At 39.5% G+C, this 18572-nt stretch overlaps 1 protein-coding gene across 2 annotated transcripts in view; it reads right to left on the reverse strand.

Moving 5' to 3' along the window:
* Positions 1–16827, reverse strand: part of DYM (dymeclin) — a 403514-nt gene extending 386687 nt beyond the window's left edge. Inside the window, exon 1 of one of the 2 annotated variants that reach the window (XM_036822924.1) lies at positions 16546–16827. The gene's annotated coding sequence lies outside the window, so the exon portion shown is untranslated. Of the gene's footprint in view, positions 1–16212; positions 16455–16545 lie in introns of those variants that run through there. The other variant, XM_036822925.1, reaches the window with a different exon arrangement.
* Positions 16828–18572: the final 1745 nt, after the last annotated feature.

An 18572-nucleotide genomic window follows, 5' to 3' on the forward strand; every position in this document is an offset into this window, starting at 1 on the left:
GATATTATTAATACTTTCAAACCTCTCCTAGTCCCAACCTCTGACTGGAATGCCAGTTCTATCGATATGCCTAAAACACTCAAGAATTTTTTTTTAACTTAAGGGTAATATAATATATATAATATAAATAATTATATATATTAATTATAATATGTAACATATAAAAATTTATACCTATATATCCACTAATTTCGTGGATAACAATGTTCCTTACATAAATCTATACTAGAAATAAGCAGCGTGCCACTGCTGATGCTTTTAGCAGTAAACCTTTCAGAAGACCTATCTTTAAGGCAATGTAGTGAATAATTCAATCTTAACGTGTGTAAAACTGATTCCACCCTCCCTCCCAAAACCAGTCTTCCCTCTCACCTTCCCACCACCCACCTAAAGTTTCCATTATGTAAAAACTACCTTTAAATGCTATGTTTTTGTAGTATATATGACATATCTCCCAAGGTAGATTATTCCTCCTTATCCCTAAGTAACCTACAGCACACTGCTGAAGAGGTATTACCCAAAAAAATACTTATTGAAATAGCCAAGGTCCTGTAGCTAATAAATATATGAAAAGATTTTCAGTATAAATGAGGAATAAAATATGCTAATTAAAACAGTGAGGTATCATTTATACCAATCTGATTAGCAAAGGTTAAGAAAAACCTTAATAGCAGTTGTGAGAGTAATAAGGAAACAGGCATCCCCACCATTAGTGTGTAGGTATTTGGCAACACCTGTCAAAATGTTAAGTGTGCCAACAATTTTGGTTTTAGAAATTCATTTGCACAGGTAAAGTCATACAAGTTGACAAGTTCTATACATACAGATGTTAATCACTATTTGGAAGAGCAAACACACAAAATAACCTAAATGATCATCATCTGGAGATTAACCACCGTGTGGAATAAGCATATAATGGAATACAATGTAGCTGCTGAAAAGAATGAGGTAGACCTTATGTGTTAATATGTAAAGATACCCCAAATACTGCAAGTAAAAACAAACACAAAGACACAGAAGAGCTCGTATAGTAAAATCCCATTAGTTTAAATAAACATGTAAATTCTTATATACGCCTAGATAATTTCTGGAAGGAAACATAAGCAATGATTCAAGACTGGTTACCTCTGAAGAATGGTAATGGAAATCTGGAGGGAAGGGACTTTTCAGTTTATGTCCTTCTGTACTGCTTGACTTTTTTTAAACCAGAAACATGTTGTAATTTACAGTAAAAAAAAAAAAAAAAAAAAATTCTTAAATAAATGGATTGTTCTCTTTACCTGCTCTCCTTCAGGAAGGCTCTGAATGTGCTTATGGCTTGTGCTTTAAACTCTATGTGAGTGACCCCAGAATTAATATTTTGTCTTGACTTCTCAGTCAAAATCCAAGCATAAATCTCTATGTATTGAACATATCAACTGATGTCGTACTATCATTATAAATTTTAAAATAGAATTTAACATTTGTCCCCCAAAACAAGCAACCCCTCCAAAAGTCACTATTCCTATCAATGTCATCGGCATTCTTGGCTCAAGTTACCTCACTCACATACCCAAGAATACATTCCACACATGCCTATTACACACCTACTATAAATGCAGGTGTTATGATGGCTACCGAAAATGCAAAAATGAATAAAACCAGGTCCCTGCCATTAATGGACTCAAATCCTGGAGAGACAAACATGTCAATAAATTATTATAACACATTTGGTAAGTATTACAATGGAGTTATTACAAGAATCTACGGAAATACACAGGAGCATCTGAGGCAGAAGAACCACATATGCAACAGCACTATTAGCAGATTTATTTACACGGTCTAAGGGCTTTAAACTCACTGATTCATTTAGTCCCCATTAACAACTCTGAGAGGTAGGCACAGTTTTCTCATTTTACAGATGAGGAAACTAAGGCACAGACAGGTTAAGTAACTTACCAAATTCATGAGGTCCCAGAGATAATAACTAGAAAAGCCAGGATTTGAACCCAGGCAATCTAATTCCAGAGTCCCTGGTCTTTACCACTTTACTAGGGTGACTCTCCAATGACATCAACAAGCCCTGTGGATTCTTCTACAATACCCACAATTCTACATATCAACTTTTAAGCCCATCTCTTTATCTTCCCGCTGCTTCCATGCTGGACCAGACTTCTACAATCTCACATGATTCAGTGCAACAGTATCCTGATTTCTTTGCTCCCAATCTCTCCACTTCAATTCACCCTGCACACTCCACTACTACATTAATCCTTAAAAAAAAAAAAAAAAGGAAATTCAGTCCAGCATCAAAATTAAGACCAAAGGTTCTGGGCTTCCTTGGTGGCGCAGTGGTTAAGAATCCGTCTGCCAATGCAGGGGACACAGGTTCGAGCCCTGGTCCGGGAAGATCCCACATGCCGCGGAGCAACTAAGCCCGTGTGCCACAACTACTGAGCCTGCGCTCTAAAGCCCACGAGCCACAACTACTGAGACTGCGTGCCACAACTAATGAAGCCCACGTGCCTAAAGCCCGAGCTCCACAACAAGAGAAGCCACCACAATGAGAAGCCCGCGCACCGCAACGAAGAGTAGCCCCCGCTTGCTGCAACTAGAGAACGCCCGTGCGCAACAAAGACCCAATGCAGCCAAAAATAAATAAATAAAATAAATAAATTTATTAAAAAAAAAAAAAAGACCAAAGGTTCTAGTATGAGACAGATCCTGCTAAGTCTGTGTAGATTCAGCCTGAATCTCCATTTACCATTTATCAAACCCCACTGTATAATGAGAAAAACAACACTACTTACAACTCATGAAGATTTTCTGAGGATGAAGCAAGATGACACGTGCAAAGCAATCAGTAAAAGACCTGGCACAGGGCATGTTTAGCCAAATAAAAGGTCAAATATAATCTATTTTTAATATTTGTGAAGTTACCACTTCCATCATTTTACTTACCAGCTCAAAAATATTCAATGATTCTTCATCACATGAAAAGCCAAATACTGACATTCAAGACCCTCCACAGTCTGAAAGCTCGCTTTCCAACTTTATTTCCAACTGTCCTCCAAACCGGTAGTTCTCAAACTTCAAGGTACATAAAAAACACCTGTGGAGCATGTGGATAAAAATGCGAATGCTTACACCTCAAAGATTCAGAATGTCAGGCCAGAGCCCAGGCATCTGCATTTTCTAAAAAGCATTCGCAGTGATTTTGATACAAATTGTGTGTGAACCACAATTTGCAAATAAGTACCAGAACAAAGTAAGGCAAGCCACGTTCTCAACACCTAGCAAGCTCTCCCACTCCTCCGCTCCTGCTGTTCACACCTGCCTTCCCCGCCACACACCTGTCCCACAGCACCTGAAACGCTACTCACTAAGCATAGTGTGAGCACTCTTTTTTCTCTACAGTCCTAGAGCACTCATTATCTTCACCATTCATTTCGAATTTAACTACCCTTCTAATAATGCCTTGTTTTGCTGTCTGACTTATACTGCTATTTAACACTTCAGATCAATTATTTCAAGTCAATGTTACTATCATGAGTGAAAAGAACACTTTGAACAAGAAATGATATGCTCAGTATTTTGTATTTAATTTGTATTTAATTTGTATTTAATTTGTATTTAATTTGTATTTAATTTTGTATTTATTTTGTATTTAATTTCTGATATATACATAAAATAAATCTCCTTCCTCTTCTATATGTACTGACTCACTGACTGTCTCCTGATTTAATGTATCTTAGCTGGAAAGTAAACATTAGTGGATCTGAAAATCCATGATAAACAAATTCTGTCTTAACACCCTCAAAATATACAAATAACAAGCTACTGCACTTTGTCCCAACTTAAGACTCCATAAATCATAAACTATATTCCAGAATCGCCTGAATGTATATATGTGTGTGTACACACACAAACATACACACACACACATTTGTACTCAACAAACTTTAAAGCGAAACCTCATCATTGAAACAGGAGTCCAGAGAAATAGTGGGCAGTGATCACTGGCCAAAGGACATGTTAAAACACCACAGGTGCCATTAGTCCAAGTAATGGAACATTCTCTAAAAGGTTACTATGTTCCAAGTGCTATATTAAGTAAGTACAGTTGGGTATTCCATGGCAGTGAAATGAGAGCAATGAAAATAAAAAGATACAAGCCCACAAGTATAAGATCAGAGGAGGTGTGAAAGATGGAAAGGTGACAGAGTGCTAGTAACTGAACTGGCAGAGCTGAGGATGCCCCCAACATACCTGCCTGCCAAAGGAGACCCTGACAAGAAGCAAGCCAATCCACCCCATGGAACCCTGGGAAGGTGAAAGAACTGGAGAAAAGCACCATGAACGATTGGGCAAGGCAGGGGGCTCAAGTCTGTGAGTCTTTCCTCCCGAGTAGGAAACCAGGTATGTGCACTCTGAAGAAATCTGAATGGAGAGACTCTGGACTCCGAAGCCAAGGTTGGAGAGAGTAATGAGGCAGAGGATAAAAACAGGGGAATGAAGTTCAAGTCTGCCTGCTGCACAGATACGCAGTGGGTTTCCCAGCCTCCAAAGCAGGAGACTGGAGGGTTCTTCCCAAAAAATGAAATTTTCTTCCCAGAAAATGAAGGGGAACCATGGAAAAGATACAGACATTTGGGATTCCCCCCATTTAAAAAGCTGGCTTGCCACCTACAGCAATGCCCACCACTCAGCAAAATCCGCTCACACGCAGAGTTTTCAATCAATACTGGGAGTCTCAATCTTAAATTAAGAGTGGTCCACCAAAAACGATTAGACTTGTGAGGAAAGCCTCCAACGTGAAATAAAGAAACCAAAGGAAACCAAAGAAATTAATCAGAAAACAGGGGATTCTAAGAAAAAAATTTTTAACTAATATCCTCAGGGAGATAATAAAAATAATAATAATAACAACTGCAAACATTTATATAGCCTACTATGTCCCTGGGTCCTATTCAAAGTGCTTGACACATATTGAGCCGTTTAATCTGCACCGGGTTAGCAGTTATGACCCGAGGGCTAAATCCAGCCTGCTGCACGAAGAATGATTTTTACATTTTTAAGTGGTCAAGAAAAATCAGTATTTTGTGACACGTGGAAATCATATGAAATTAAAACTTCAGTGTCTACAAATGAAGTTTTATTAGAACACAGCCATGGTCATTTGTTTACACACTGTCTAAAGTTGCTTTCGTGACACAACAGCAGAGCTGAGTAGTTACTACAGAGACTGTATGCGGTGCGTTCATCCCTTTATACTGCTGCTCAGTGCACTACAAATCTCAGGGACACATGCGACAATGACAGCATTTCAAGTGTTATGCATACTGCCATACTTTGACATTTTTAATTACCAGTAAATATCTCTCATATCAAAACAAGAACAAAGGGCAATTCCCTGATGGTCCAGTGGTTAGGACTCCGTGCTTCCACTGCTGGGGCCTGGGTTTGACCACTGGTAGGGGAACTAAGATCCCGCAAGCCCCAAGGCGTGGCCAAAAAAAAAAAAACAACAAAGTAGACTCTGATGTCACACTTTTAAGTCACAGTGGAGTGTACATTTTTTTATCTAATTAGATGTCGAAGTATTACGTTTATCATGTAATATCATCATAGCTATGTCAGAAGAATACAAGATAGGCAGACATTACCAACTAAGGTAATAACGTGACATGCCCTACCACACAGCACTCACTCCCAACTCATCAGAGCAACAATCAGGGAAATCAGAAAATTTAAAACAAGGCATTTCTTCGCAAGCAAAATGTCTTCCAAAAATAAAAAATGAAAATGAGGCTACAACCAGAGTAAGATTCTGAATGGCTCATTTGTTAACCAAGCAAGGAAAGTCATTTACCAATCATGATTTAAATTGTGTTTGATTACAGCAGACAAAGAAATATGTCCAGAGAAAATAAAACATCTTTAAGACTTGTCTCTCAGTGAAAATAATTGCTCAAAGAACAGCCTGTAAGGAACAATTACAGCCATGAATGTTTTCCAAATTGGTTGAGAAAATACTAATTCAGTACAACCTGAAGTGGCAACTGCTAAGATGAATAACGACAGATGGTGGTAAACATGTATGGAGCAGAAAAAAGCTTAGCTGGACAAGTTTACAAACTTTGTGAAAATGCAAGGTGTTTACAAAATTTTATTTTGCTTTGCAAAATATACATTTTTTACAAAAATATGTTATTTATGTTAACATGTGGATTTATTATTTCTATTTTTAAGTAAATTAAATAAATATTTTTTAAATGCAAGGTGTTTATAGCCTACAGTGTTCATTATGCTATCTATCAGCAGGTACTCTGCATAAAAATATTTGAATCTATCATGTGTTATTGAACCAGTAGTGTCAACAGTCAACTTCATCCACTCTCATGAACTTAACTATCAGTTCCATAAAATTTGTCTCAGAAATAAAAACTGAATATCCTGATATGTTCTACCACACAACAATACAATGGCTCAGCAATGGTATAGTTTTATTTAAATTTTTCAGGCTCAGGGTTGAGACTGAAATTGTTCTGAACAAGAAGAACCCCCCTCAACCACTGTTACTGGACACTGAATGACTTTGGAAATTAGTTTTTGCTTCAGATTTGATAATATTTCTCAATGAATTCAACCTAAAATCAGAAGGCCAACAGCTCTTAAAAATCTGTAAAACCTATACTGAGGTAAAGTCCTTTCAAGGACAACTGACATTGTTTGAATCACAGGTAATGTCAAGCTGCTTTATACACTTTTGATGCTGTCAAAAATCGAAATAAGACTCGAGATCTCCACTCCCACACAAGTATGCAGTAGATATATTTTCCAAAGTCAAACTACAGTTCCAACAGCATTTTTCAGACCTCAGTGCAAGTACAAAAGTACTTTCCACATTTCAAAAACCATTTAACTGTGCAACAAGGAGTTCCACGTAGTCCTCAATTGGAAGTGATTAGTCAGTAATGGAATGATTTGCTAAAGGGTAAATATGAGAAATGAATCTAACATAATTCTATAGATGCCTTCCAAGCAATAAATACGCTCTATTAAAACCATTGGGGGAATTCCCTGGTGGTCCAGTGGTTAAGACTCGGGTTTCCACTGCTGTGGACCCGGGTTCAATCCCTGGTCAGGGAACTAAGATCCCACAAGCCGCACAGTGCAGCCAAAAAAAAAAAAAAAAAAAAAAAAAAATATGTTCATAGATTGATATCAGTATTTGGCAATTCTTATCTATGTAAAGAGATATATTCAAAGGTGAAATACATTATATCTCATTACAAATCAGCATTAAACAGGAATATTTATAATCAATTTTGATGATAGGAAATAGTAACTTTAAACTCCAATTAACTAAAATGTTATCCCTTCTCCCCCAAAAGAGATTTCATTCTTCTCATCAGCAAACCTTTATTACCAAAAAAAAAGTTCTCAACCATTATTAGTATTGTATTTTTAACTTCATCAATTAAAAAACTTGAGGAAATTTTTTCTCCCTTGTTTTGCAAGTACCTACAAAATATTCTTCATTTTGCCTCTGGGCCCACAAAGCCTAATTCTTACGATCTGGCCCTTTACACAAAATGTCTGCCAACCCTTGGCCTAGAAGAATAAACTGAGACAAAGAAAGGTTAAGCGGCTTGCCCAAGACCAAGACTACAGAGTTAGAAAGTGACAGACCAGGGTTCAGGCTAAGGCAGTCCGGTGCAGAAACCATGCTCTTCACCACTATACCACTTTGTTCCCATGAACCAAGAACAAGATGTCAAGGAAATAATCAAAGAACAAGAAAAGATACTTGAAACTAAAAATTGATTTAAAAATTCAATAGGCAGGAGAGAAGACAAGGTCAAGGAAACGCCCATAATTAAGAACACGAAGACACATAGAAAACAGGAGACAGAAAATAAGAAGACCCATTTAGAAGGTCTTAATAGATTAGTAACAGGAGTTCCAAACAGAAAGCACGAACAAAACAGAGGAGCATTAAGTTAAGACACTGTCAAGTCGGGAACTGTGAAGGTGTGAGATTGTACTTTACCTTCATTAACGAAGACAATGAAGCCTCTGGGACGGGATGAAAAATAATTCACTGTCACGGCAACAGCAGTAGCCAGAGTAACATCTTGCATCGGTTTCCTGGGTCCCAATCCCCACAGGTCTTTCAAAGTATTTGGTAAAAATCAGTAATATGTTCACAGAAAAATAAAGCAAATAGGGCTGGGGGCAGGGAAACAAGGTAAACTCAGCTCAGCAGTGATATTTATGCAGTCAGGATGATGTAAACACTGAATTAATCAAGAATTCTTTAGTATCTATACTAAAAGGGCTGGAAGAGGGGGAGGAGGAGGAAGAGGACCTCATCTACCACAACAGGCATCAATAGGTATTACCTAAAATCGATAAATCACAAAATAGCCATTTAGACATATTACTTATAAACACAGTTAAAAGCAGTTATCTCTGGGAACCAGACTAAAAAGGATAGGTAAGGCAGGGTACTGCTGATCTTTTGTAATATTATTATAAATTATTATCTTTCCTAACAATTTGCAAGTATTACTTTAAGTAGAAATATTAACTTTTAAATACATTGGAGAGAATGTGCTTTACTATTTCACAATCATTGATTCATATAACTCAATGTGCAAATATCAAAGAATACTGCAGGGCTGAAAAAAAAACTAGCAATACCCAAGCTCCATCACACTGGTTATGTAAGCACAACAACTCCATCAATATTTCCTAAGTGCCCACTATGTGGCTAGCACAATACCAAGAGCCAAGGTTAAAATTGTGAAGGACAGAATTTATTTACAGTTGAGTAAGAGACACAAATAAAGCAACATGAAATTATAATATGGCAACTATTCAAGACTCAGTGAAAGCTTCCCAGAGGTCATGCCATAAAAGCTAAGACCTAGGACTTCTCTGGTGGTGCAGTGGGTAAGACTCCACGCTCCCAATGCAGGGGGCCCAGGTTCGATCCCTGGTCAGGGAACTAGATCCCACATGCATGCTGCAACCAAGAGTTCACTTGCCACAACTAAGGAGCCTGCGTGCTGCAACTAAGGAGCCCGCCTGCTGCAACTAAGACCCGGCACAACCAAATAAATAAATATTTTTTTAAAAAAAGCTAAGACCTGAAGGACTGGCCTGGTTGGGTGTGGGGTTAAGAAACTTTTCAAAGTAAGAGAAAAGCATGTGTGTAGGCCTAGGATTAGGAAAAATAGGCAGGGCCCATTCAAGGAACTGAAAAAAGCTCAACATGGCTGGAGTACAGAGGGAAGCAAAAAAAGCCAGAAAGCAAGCTGATGCCTGATGGGGAGACTTACTAAAGGGCATGTCTTCTACTTTGCCCACTGTAACTATAAAATTGCATATATCCCTCAGCCTTCTAGACCAGTGAACTCTTCCCCAATACACTGATGATTTCAAAATACCTACGTCTAGTCCAGAACTGTCTTATGGCTGCCAGACCATTTAATTGACTACATGCCATCCATTACCATCTGGACCCAGAAATCAAGGGCCACATCCTAGAGATGACAGAGTAAGAAGCTGGAAAAGAGGCTGGGTTCCTGATGACAGCAGAGCCACCATACCGGCCCTGAATTGCCTACCTCTGGACTTCTCTTACAAGAGAAACAAACTAGTAACATGTTCAAGCTAGCAACTGTATGTTACTCATAGACAAACCTAATCTTAACTGACACAGGAGGCTTTGAAAGTATTGTAAGGTTGCAAAAGGTATTTTGAAGGAAGAATTGTCAAGACTCAGCGATTGACTTCAGGATTTCCCTGGTGGTCCAGTGGTTAAGACTCCGTGCTCCCAATGCAGGGCGCCTGGGTTCGATCTCTGGTCAGGGAACTAGATCCCACATGCATGCCGCAACTAAGAGCCTGCATGCTGCAACTAAAGATCCCACATGCCACAACGAAGATTCCGAGTGCCGCAACTAAGACCTGGCACAGTCAAATAAATAAATAAATAAATATTTTTTTTTAAAAAAAAGATTCAGGGATTGACTCAATCTAAAAAAGAAACTTATTATCTGTCATATGACATACAAAAAAATTGTTGTTAATTCTTCCAATATCCTTATTGGAGAGTTATAGCCACTTTTGGTGTCTGCATTTTTTAATTGAGATATAATTCACATGTAACATATTAATTTCAGGTGTACAACACAATGATTAAATATATGTATATACTATATTGCAAAATGATCGCCACAATCAGTCTAGTTAACATCCAGCACCACACACAGTTAATTTTTTTTTCTTGTGACAAGAACATTTAAGATCTACTCTTAGCAACTTTCAAACATACAATACAGTATTATTAACTACAGTCACCACGCTGCACATTACATTCCAGGACTTATTTATTCTATAACTGGAAGTTTGCACCTTTTGACCACCTTCACCCATTTCACCCACCCCCCACCCCTCACCTGGTTTCTGCATTTTTAAAGAATGTAACAAAAACTAGAGAAGACATCAAAAAGTACTGACCAAACTTTCTTAATAAATAAAAAAAAAAGCTTTCAGTAAATAAGAGCTATCTGTAAAGCTGTTCTCAGCCCTATTAGATTGCCTTGTCTAGAAACAGACAAACGTGAGTATAACTTAAAACTGCAAGCACTTTTTAAGAAGTTCAAAGCATTAAGCTCAACTAAGAATCTTAGTAGGGGGCTTTCCTGGTGGTGCAGTGGTTGAGAATCTGCCTGCCAATGTAGGGGACACGGGTTCGAGCCCTGGTCTGGGAAGATCCCACAAGCCGCGGAGCAGCTGGGCCCGTGAGCCACAACTACTGAGCGTGCGTGTCTGGAGCCTGTGCTCCGCAGCAAGAGGGGCCACGACAGTGAGAGGCCCGCGCACCGCGATGAAGAGTGGCCCCTGCTCGCTGCAGCTAGAGAAAGCCCTTGCACAGAAACGAAGACCCAACACAGCCAAAAATTAATTAATTAATTAATTAATTTAAAAAAGAATCTTAGTAGGGAAAATAAGCTTAAAAATAGGCACACAGAGAGCCTCCCATCAAGCCTCTTAGATAGCCTCAACCACCAGAGGGCAGACAGCAGAAGCAAGAAAAACTACAATCCTGCAGCCTGTGGACCAAAAACCACAGTTACAGAAAGATAGACAAGATGAAAAGGCAGAGAGCTATGTACCAGATGAAGGAACAAGAAAAAAACCCCAGAAAAACAACTAAATGAAGTGGAGATAGGCAACCTTCCAGAGAAAGAATTCAGAATAATGATAGTGAAGATGATCCAGGACCTCGGAATGAGAATGGAGGCAAAGATTGAGAAGATGCAAGAAATGATTAACAAAGACCTAGAAGAATTAAAGAACAAACAAACAGAGATGACCAATACAATAACTGAAATGAAAACTACACTAGAAGGAATCAATAGCAGAATAACTGAGGCAGAAGAACGGATAAGTGACCTGGAAGACAGAATGGTGGAATTCACTGCTGTGGAACAGACTAAAGAAAACAGAATGAAAAGAAATGAAGACAGCCTAAGAGACCTCTGGGACAACATTAAACGCAACAACATTCGCATTATAGGGGTCCCAGAAGGAGAAGAGAGAGAGAAAGGACCAGAGAAAATATTTGAAGAGATTATAGTCGAAAACTTCCCTAACATGGGAAAGGAAATAGCCACCCAAGTCCAGGAAGCGCAGAGAGTCCCATACAGGATAAACCCAAGGAGAAACACGCCGAGACACATAGTAATCAAAGTGGCAAAAATTAAAGACAAAGAAAAATTATTGAAAGCAGCAAGGGAAAAATGACAAATAACATACAAGGGAACTCCCATAAGGTTAACAGCTGATTTCTCAGCAGAAACTCTGCAAGCCAGAAGGGAGTGGCATGATATACTTAAAGTGATGAAAGGGAAGAACCTACAACCAAGATTACTCTACCCGGCAAGGATCTCATTTAGATTTGATGGAGAAATCAAAAGCTTTGCAGACAAGCAAAAGCTAAGAGAATTCAGCACCACCAAACCAGCTCTACAACAAATGCTAAAGGAACTTCTCTAAGTGGGAAACACAAGAGAAGAAAAGGACCTACAAAAACAAACCCAAAACAATTAAGAAAATGGTCATAGGAACATACATATCGATAATTACCTTAAACGTGAATGGATTAAATGCCCCAACCAAAAGACATAGACTGGCTGAATGGATACAAAAACAAGACCCATATACATGCTGTCTACAAGAGACCCACTTTAGACCTAGGGACACATACAGACTGAAAGTGAGGGGATGGAAAAAGATATTCCATGCAAATGGAAATCAAAAGAAAGCTGGAGTAGCTATACTCATATCAGATAAAATAGACTTTAAAATAAAGAATGTTACAAGAGACAAGGAAGGACACTACATAATGATCAAGGGATCAATCCAAGAAGAAGATATAACAATTATAAATATATGTGCACCCAACATAGGAGCACCTCAATACATAAGGCAACTGCTAACAGCTATAAAAGAGGAAATTGACAGTAACACAATCATAGTGGGGGACTTTAACACCTCACTTACACCAATGGACAGATCATCCAAAATGAAAATAAATAAGGAAACAGAAGCTTTAAATGACACAATAGACCAGATAGATTTAATTGATATTTATAGGACATTCCATCCAAAAACAGCAGATTACACGTTCTTCTCAAGTGCGCACGGAACATTCTCCAGGATAGATCACATCTTGGGTCACAAATCAAGCCTCAGTAAATTTAAGAAAATTGAAATCATATCAAGCATCTTTTCTGACCACAACGCTATGAGATTAGAAATCAATTACAGGGAAAAAAACGTAAAAAACACAAACACATGGAGGCTAAACAATACGTTACTAAATAACCAACAGATCACTGAAGAAATCAAAGAGGAAATAAAAAAATACCTAGAGACAAATGACAATGAAAACACGACGACCCAAAGCTTATGGGATGCAGCGAAAGCAGTTCTAAGAGGGAAGTTTATAGCTATACAAGCCTACCTAAAGAAACAAGAAAAATCTCAAGTAAACCATCTAACCTTACACCTAAAGAAACTAGAGAAAGAAGAACAAACAAAACCCAAAGTTAGCAGAAGGAAAGAAATCATAAAGATCAGAGCAGAAATAAATGAAATAGAAACAAAGAAAACAATAGCAAAGATCAATAAAACTAAAAGTTGGTTCTTTGAGAAGATAAACAAAATTGATAAGCCATTAGCCAGACTCATCAAGAAAAATAGGGAGAGGACTCAAATCAATAAAATCAGAAAAAAAAAATAGGCACAGATATATAATAATTCCCATTATGCTTACTGGAAGCAGTAAGCTAAAACACACCACCATCAGAGAGACCAGACCTTCACGCTCCAAGGCAGTCAAGACCTTGAGAGCTAAGCTGGAAAGTGGAACCCCCTCAGGAAGCAGGATACCAACTACAGGACTTTCTGAAATCCACCTCTAAGATTCAGAGTCTTCTCCCCAGCCTGGGAGAGGAAGAGCAGTAACAGCCATCTTGCCCCTCTGCTTTTCAGGCCCACAGCACTCAACCTCGCCCAGCTGGGTCACATAAGGAAAATTCTAGATGGGAATTCAAGCCCAACTCTCACAGTAGCTCATTCTTCCTGAAAATTTTTTCTCCCTTTGAGTCTTCCTGTTGAATTGGAGGTGCCTCCATCACCCACTGGGACAGAGAGCCCCTGACCTCTCACTCTGGGCATGGGAACCGTCATTGCCAGAGTGTCCTGTGACTTCAAGTAGCAGCTGAGCATTATATACACTCTGATTACAAGTAAACAATACTTAAAAAACATGAATATGAAAAAGACTGAAACAAAATACAGAAAAACTTTACACGTTATTACATTGTTTTTATATTTAATCACTTTTAAAGGTCTCATTTTACCAAAGCCTGTCCTACAGATGTCACAAGTATTTCCCACATATTTGTTTACAGTCACTAAAAGGAAAACGGAACAGTCCTCTCCAGCACTAACTATTCCCATTATCTACAAAGTGAAAGAGGACACACTGCATTTGCAGCAGCAAACAAAATCACTGATTTTCTTAAGTCTCAACAAAATATCCCAAAAAATACTGTGATAGGCAGAATAACAATTCCCAAGATGTCCACATCCTAATCTATGGAACCTGTGATTCGGTTATTTTACATAGCAAAAGAGACTTTGCAGATGTAATTAAGTTAAGGACCTTAAGTTGGGGGAAAGTACCCTGAATTACCCAGGTGTGCCTGATCTAATCATATGGGTCCTTAAAAGTGCAGAACCTTTCCCAGCTGTGGTCAGATGGACTACAGAACAGTCAGAGAGATGCAATGCTGCTGGTTTTGAAGATGGAGGAAGGGGGTCACAAGCCAAGGAATGGCGCAGCCCCTAGAAGCTGGAAGATGCAAGGAAACAGATTCTCCCCTGGAAACTTCCCAAAAGGAACACAGGCTTGACACACTGATTTTAGCCCAGTGAGACCCATTTCGGACTTCTAAAATACAGAACTTTAAAAGAATAAGTTTGTATTGTTTTAAGCCATTAAATTTGTGGTGATTTGTTGCAGTAGTCATAGAAAACTAATACACACACATTAAACAACTTCTAACAATATGTGAAATCATCTGGAGTAGAGAAACATAATCAAATTGCCCAAATACTTAGAGCAGTATGAGATATAATAGTTATTTGTGCATTTTGTGGTATATTTCACTTCTATTTTTTTCCTGCCCTCACAAAACTCCATCCATTAAAGACCAAGCCAAAGTGACAATTCTTCAAGCATTCTTGTAGAAGGATGAACCATATTAACCAAGAAAATGGAACAGTCAGAACAGGATTGACTGGAAAAATCAGGAAACAATTAAACTGTATTTTTCAGAAAGTCAAACATCAAAATGTTTGCACTGCTTCTTCAGTATCAAATGGATACCACATTTAAAAAAATAAGTCCTTCTAGATATTAAGAGCTTACTATTAATTTTTTAGGTGTGACAATCATATTGTGGGTGTATTAAAAAGAGAGTGACTCAATCTTCCAGAGACATATACTCAAATATTTACAAATGAAATGGAGTTGGGAATAGGAATAGATAGGGCCATAGATGAAACTAAATTAGCCTGAGTTACTGATTGTTAGAGCTGGGTAATGGGTACGTGGGGGTATATTACATTATCCCGGGTTGAACTTTTCCAAATTTAAAAGTTACAAAAACACAGTCCTTGACCTACTTATCATAAAAATATAGATTTCTTAATATATTTAATAGTTGAAACTCCTTCCTATAACACTGACCCATCTCAATTTTCTGCCACTTAATCCATGTGCATCAATTCTTTCATTCCCACTCATTCTGCCCTATTTACTAACCTAATGAGTTTCAGGCAAGTCACCTAACCGCTAAAAGGTTGATTCTTCATCTGCAGAATGGGAATAGTTATACTTGCCCATTCTGTCTCTGAGTTGCAGAGAAAATTATCTAAGATAAACAATACAAAGCAGGATAACCATTCAAGAAATCTACATTATTCATAAGACTTCCATGCTCAGCAGCAACCATTCACCTATTACTATAGATCCCCTTCCCTTCCACCTCCATTTCCTCTCTTGAGCCCTCAATTCATCCGCCCAAAGCCAGGGTCCGTCTGAAAGGGTACACTCCTCTCCACCGCCTCCACACACACACTGGTGTTTTCATATCTTTCAGCACCTTCTCTCTACACATCTCTCCTTCCAGCTTTCAAGGATCCTGCTCAATCTGCCCCCCTAGCGAGTCTATCCTGTGCACCCCTTTGCTGGCCCTATTACAATCAGCCCATCCCGTCTCTCTATTTCAGTACTTTCATCCTATCAGCTTTATTAACTCACTACTGTTCACAAACACCCGAGCTAACTTCCCACTCTCTCACCTTTCAGTTAAAACACAATCGCTAGTTGCCAGGGAGTGGAGAATAAGGAGTGACTTCTAATGGGTATAGGTTTCTTTTTTGGGTGATAAAGATGTTCTTAAATTAGACAGTTGCACAACCCTGTGAATATGCTTTTAAAAAACAGTGAGTTAAAAAAAAAGAACAAAATACCACTGCGTTATACTTTAATTGTACTTTTAAAGGGTGAATTTTATGGTATGTCAATTACATCTCAATAAAAATTTGTATGTCAGAAAAACAATCAATATTATTGCTCACCTTGCCCATCACACGCCCACTTGTCACATCAATCTCATCTTCCGAAGCATCGACTTGCTCTTCGGTATCTCCCCCCCACCAACTCCCAACACCAGGCTCGGACTGAGGCCCCTCTCACTCTCTTGATTAGCACACCCCCTCACTTCCCGGCTCTAAGTGCCACTGAATCCTGGAAGTGGGGGGCAGCTCTCGTGGCCCCGTCCCCCACTGGCAGAAGGGACCCTTCTGCCCGGGGTGGGGGAGGGGAGGGTGTCCCCAAACCCGCTCTGACAAGGGGCGGGGGACCCGCCCGGCTCCCAGGGCCGCGCTGCCAGGGGCGGCGCCACAGCCCACCTGTCTCAGCCGGCGGGGAGATCCGCTTCCAGCTCACGGACGGACGAACGGGTGGCAGAGAGGACAGAACAAGCCGCGGTCGCCGCCGCAGCCGGGTTGGCGCACACCGGCTCAGGCCTCCATGTTTCCACGTCTCTGCGGCTCCGGCTCCGACTCCGACTCCGGCTCGGCTCCCGCCCGGACGGCGTCAGTGCGGAGGCCCAGGGGCGGGGAGAGAAGAGGGAAGCTGCCGAGAACGCCGAGGGTACCGAAAGCCCCGGCGCGCTCTAGCCGGCGATCACGTGGCGCGTGGCGCGCGGCGCGCGGACTTCTGGGAAATGCAGTCCTTCCGGCGTTCAGCGTTTCTCCACTCTCCTGCGCCTCCAGGGCAACCGCAAAGCCGCGTGGCAAAACCGAGAAGCTGCTAAACCTTCTTACCTTCGTGCTGCAGTCCTGGCTTACCCTACAGCACTTGTTCTGGTAGCTTAACTTCATTAAGGCCCCTGTTCATTCCAACACAATAATCACCCCAAAGTCAAGCAGCTCCTTGTAGGACTCTAAAGAATTGGGAAATAGGAAAATAAAGTTTGATGGAGACAGAATAGCAGATGTAGAATTGCCTGCAATACTGTCAGAAAGGACAGGTCCAACAGGAAAGAGTGTCAATGTGGTGCAGTGACAAAAGTATGGAATTTGAAGCCAAATGAGTTAAGGTTACCGGATTGACGTCCTTGGGTCCTTATTTCACCTCTCCAGCCAGTTTCCTCATCTAAAATACATATACGGGATCATGATGATACTAACCACACAGGACTCTTGACGACGTCAGTAATAATAACTCATATTATGGGTTGTTTTCTATGTGCTATTCACTGTTACTTTATTTCTTCAAATAACGCTATGAGATAGATATCACTGTTATTTCCTTAATATGAACAGTGTGTGCCAATACACTCTGAAAAGTACTATAGAGGTCTTACATATACTTTTCCAACTTTTGTTGCCAACAAGTTCCCTGAACTTTCAGAATAATTACAGGAAAATATACTAAAACACAAGATACCTGAGAAGTCTAGCTAAAAAAGAGGTGATAAAAATGTTCTGAAATTAGATAGTTTATGGCTATGCAGCCATTGTCAACAACGCTATGAATATGTGTTCATGATATATTGAGAGGAAATGGTATGTACAGTATTATCCAATTTTCAAAAATAAATTATATTTATAATACTTATGTATATATGGCCCAAGGGGGAAAAGGCTAAAGGAATATTAGCAATTATTATCTTTGGGAAATGAGGTCATGCATTTTTTTTAATAAATTTATTTATTTATTTATTTATTTATTTATTTATATTTGGCTGCATTGGGTCTTCGTTGCTGCGCACAGGCTTCCTCTAGCTGTGGTGAGCGGAGCTACTCTTCATTGCAGTGCGCGGGCTTCTCATTGCAGTGGCTTCTCTTGTTGCGGAGCACGGGCTCCAGGCACATGGGCTTCAGTAGTTGCAGCACAGGGGCTCAGTAGTTGTGGCTCGTGGGTACTAGAGCGCAGTCTCAGTAGTTGTGGTACACGGGCTTAGTTGCTCTGTGGCATGTGAGATCATCCTGGACCAGGGCTCGAACCCTTGTCCCCTGCACTGGCAGGTGGATTCTTAACCACTGTGCCACCAGGGAAGTCCCCATGCATGAATAAAAATAGTTTTTTCCTACATGTTTTCTAATTTTTCTGCAATAAATATGAATTACATGTATAATTTTATTTTTAAATTACTATAGCAAAAAGAGAGTCAGGCACCAAATCAACCTCAAAGTGCTTTTTAATTTTGCCTATACAAAAATCACACAGTCTACCTACCCCAAAGTGACCTAGCAAAAATTGTGAGCATCTCTTCAGAACTGTCTTGATAGACCAAGAAGCAACTTATTCTACTTTGAGGTAATGCTGTTTGTGAAATTTAATATTCCCTCCCTTTTCTATTTTTTGCATGGCTTGAAATAAAAAGTTTCACTAGAAACCAGTGTTCCTAGGCAAATATCATACTGTTGCT

The sequence above is a fragment of the Balaenoptera musculus genome, chromosome 14 (genome assembly GCF_009873245.2).
Source record: "Balaenoptera musculus isolate JJ_BM4_2016_0621 chromosome 14, mBalMus1.pri.v3, whole genome shotgun sequence".
NCBI lineage: Eukaryota > Metazoa > Chordata > Mammalia > Artiodactyla > Balaenopteridae > Balaenoptera > Balaenoptera musculus.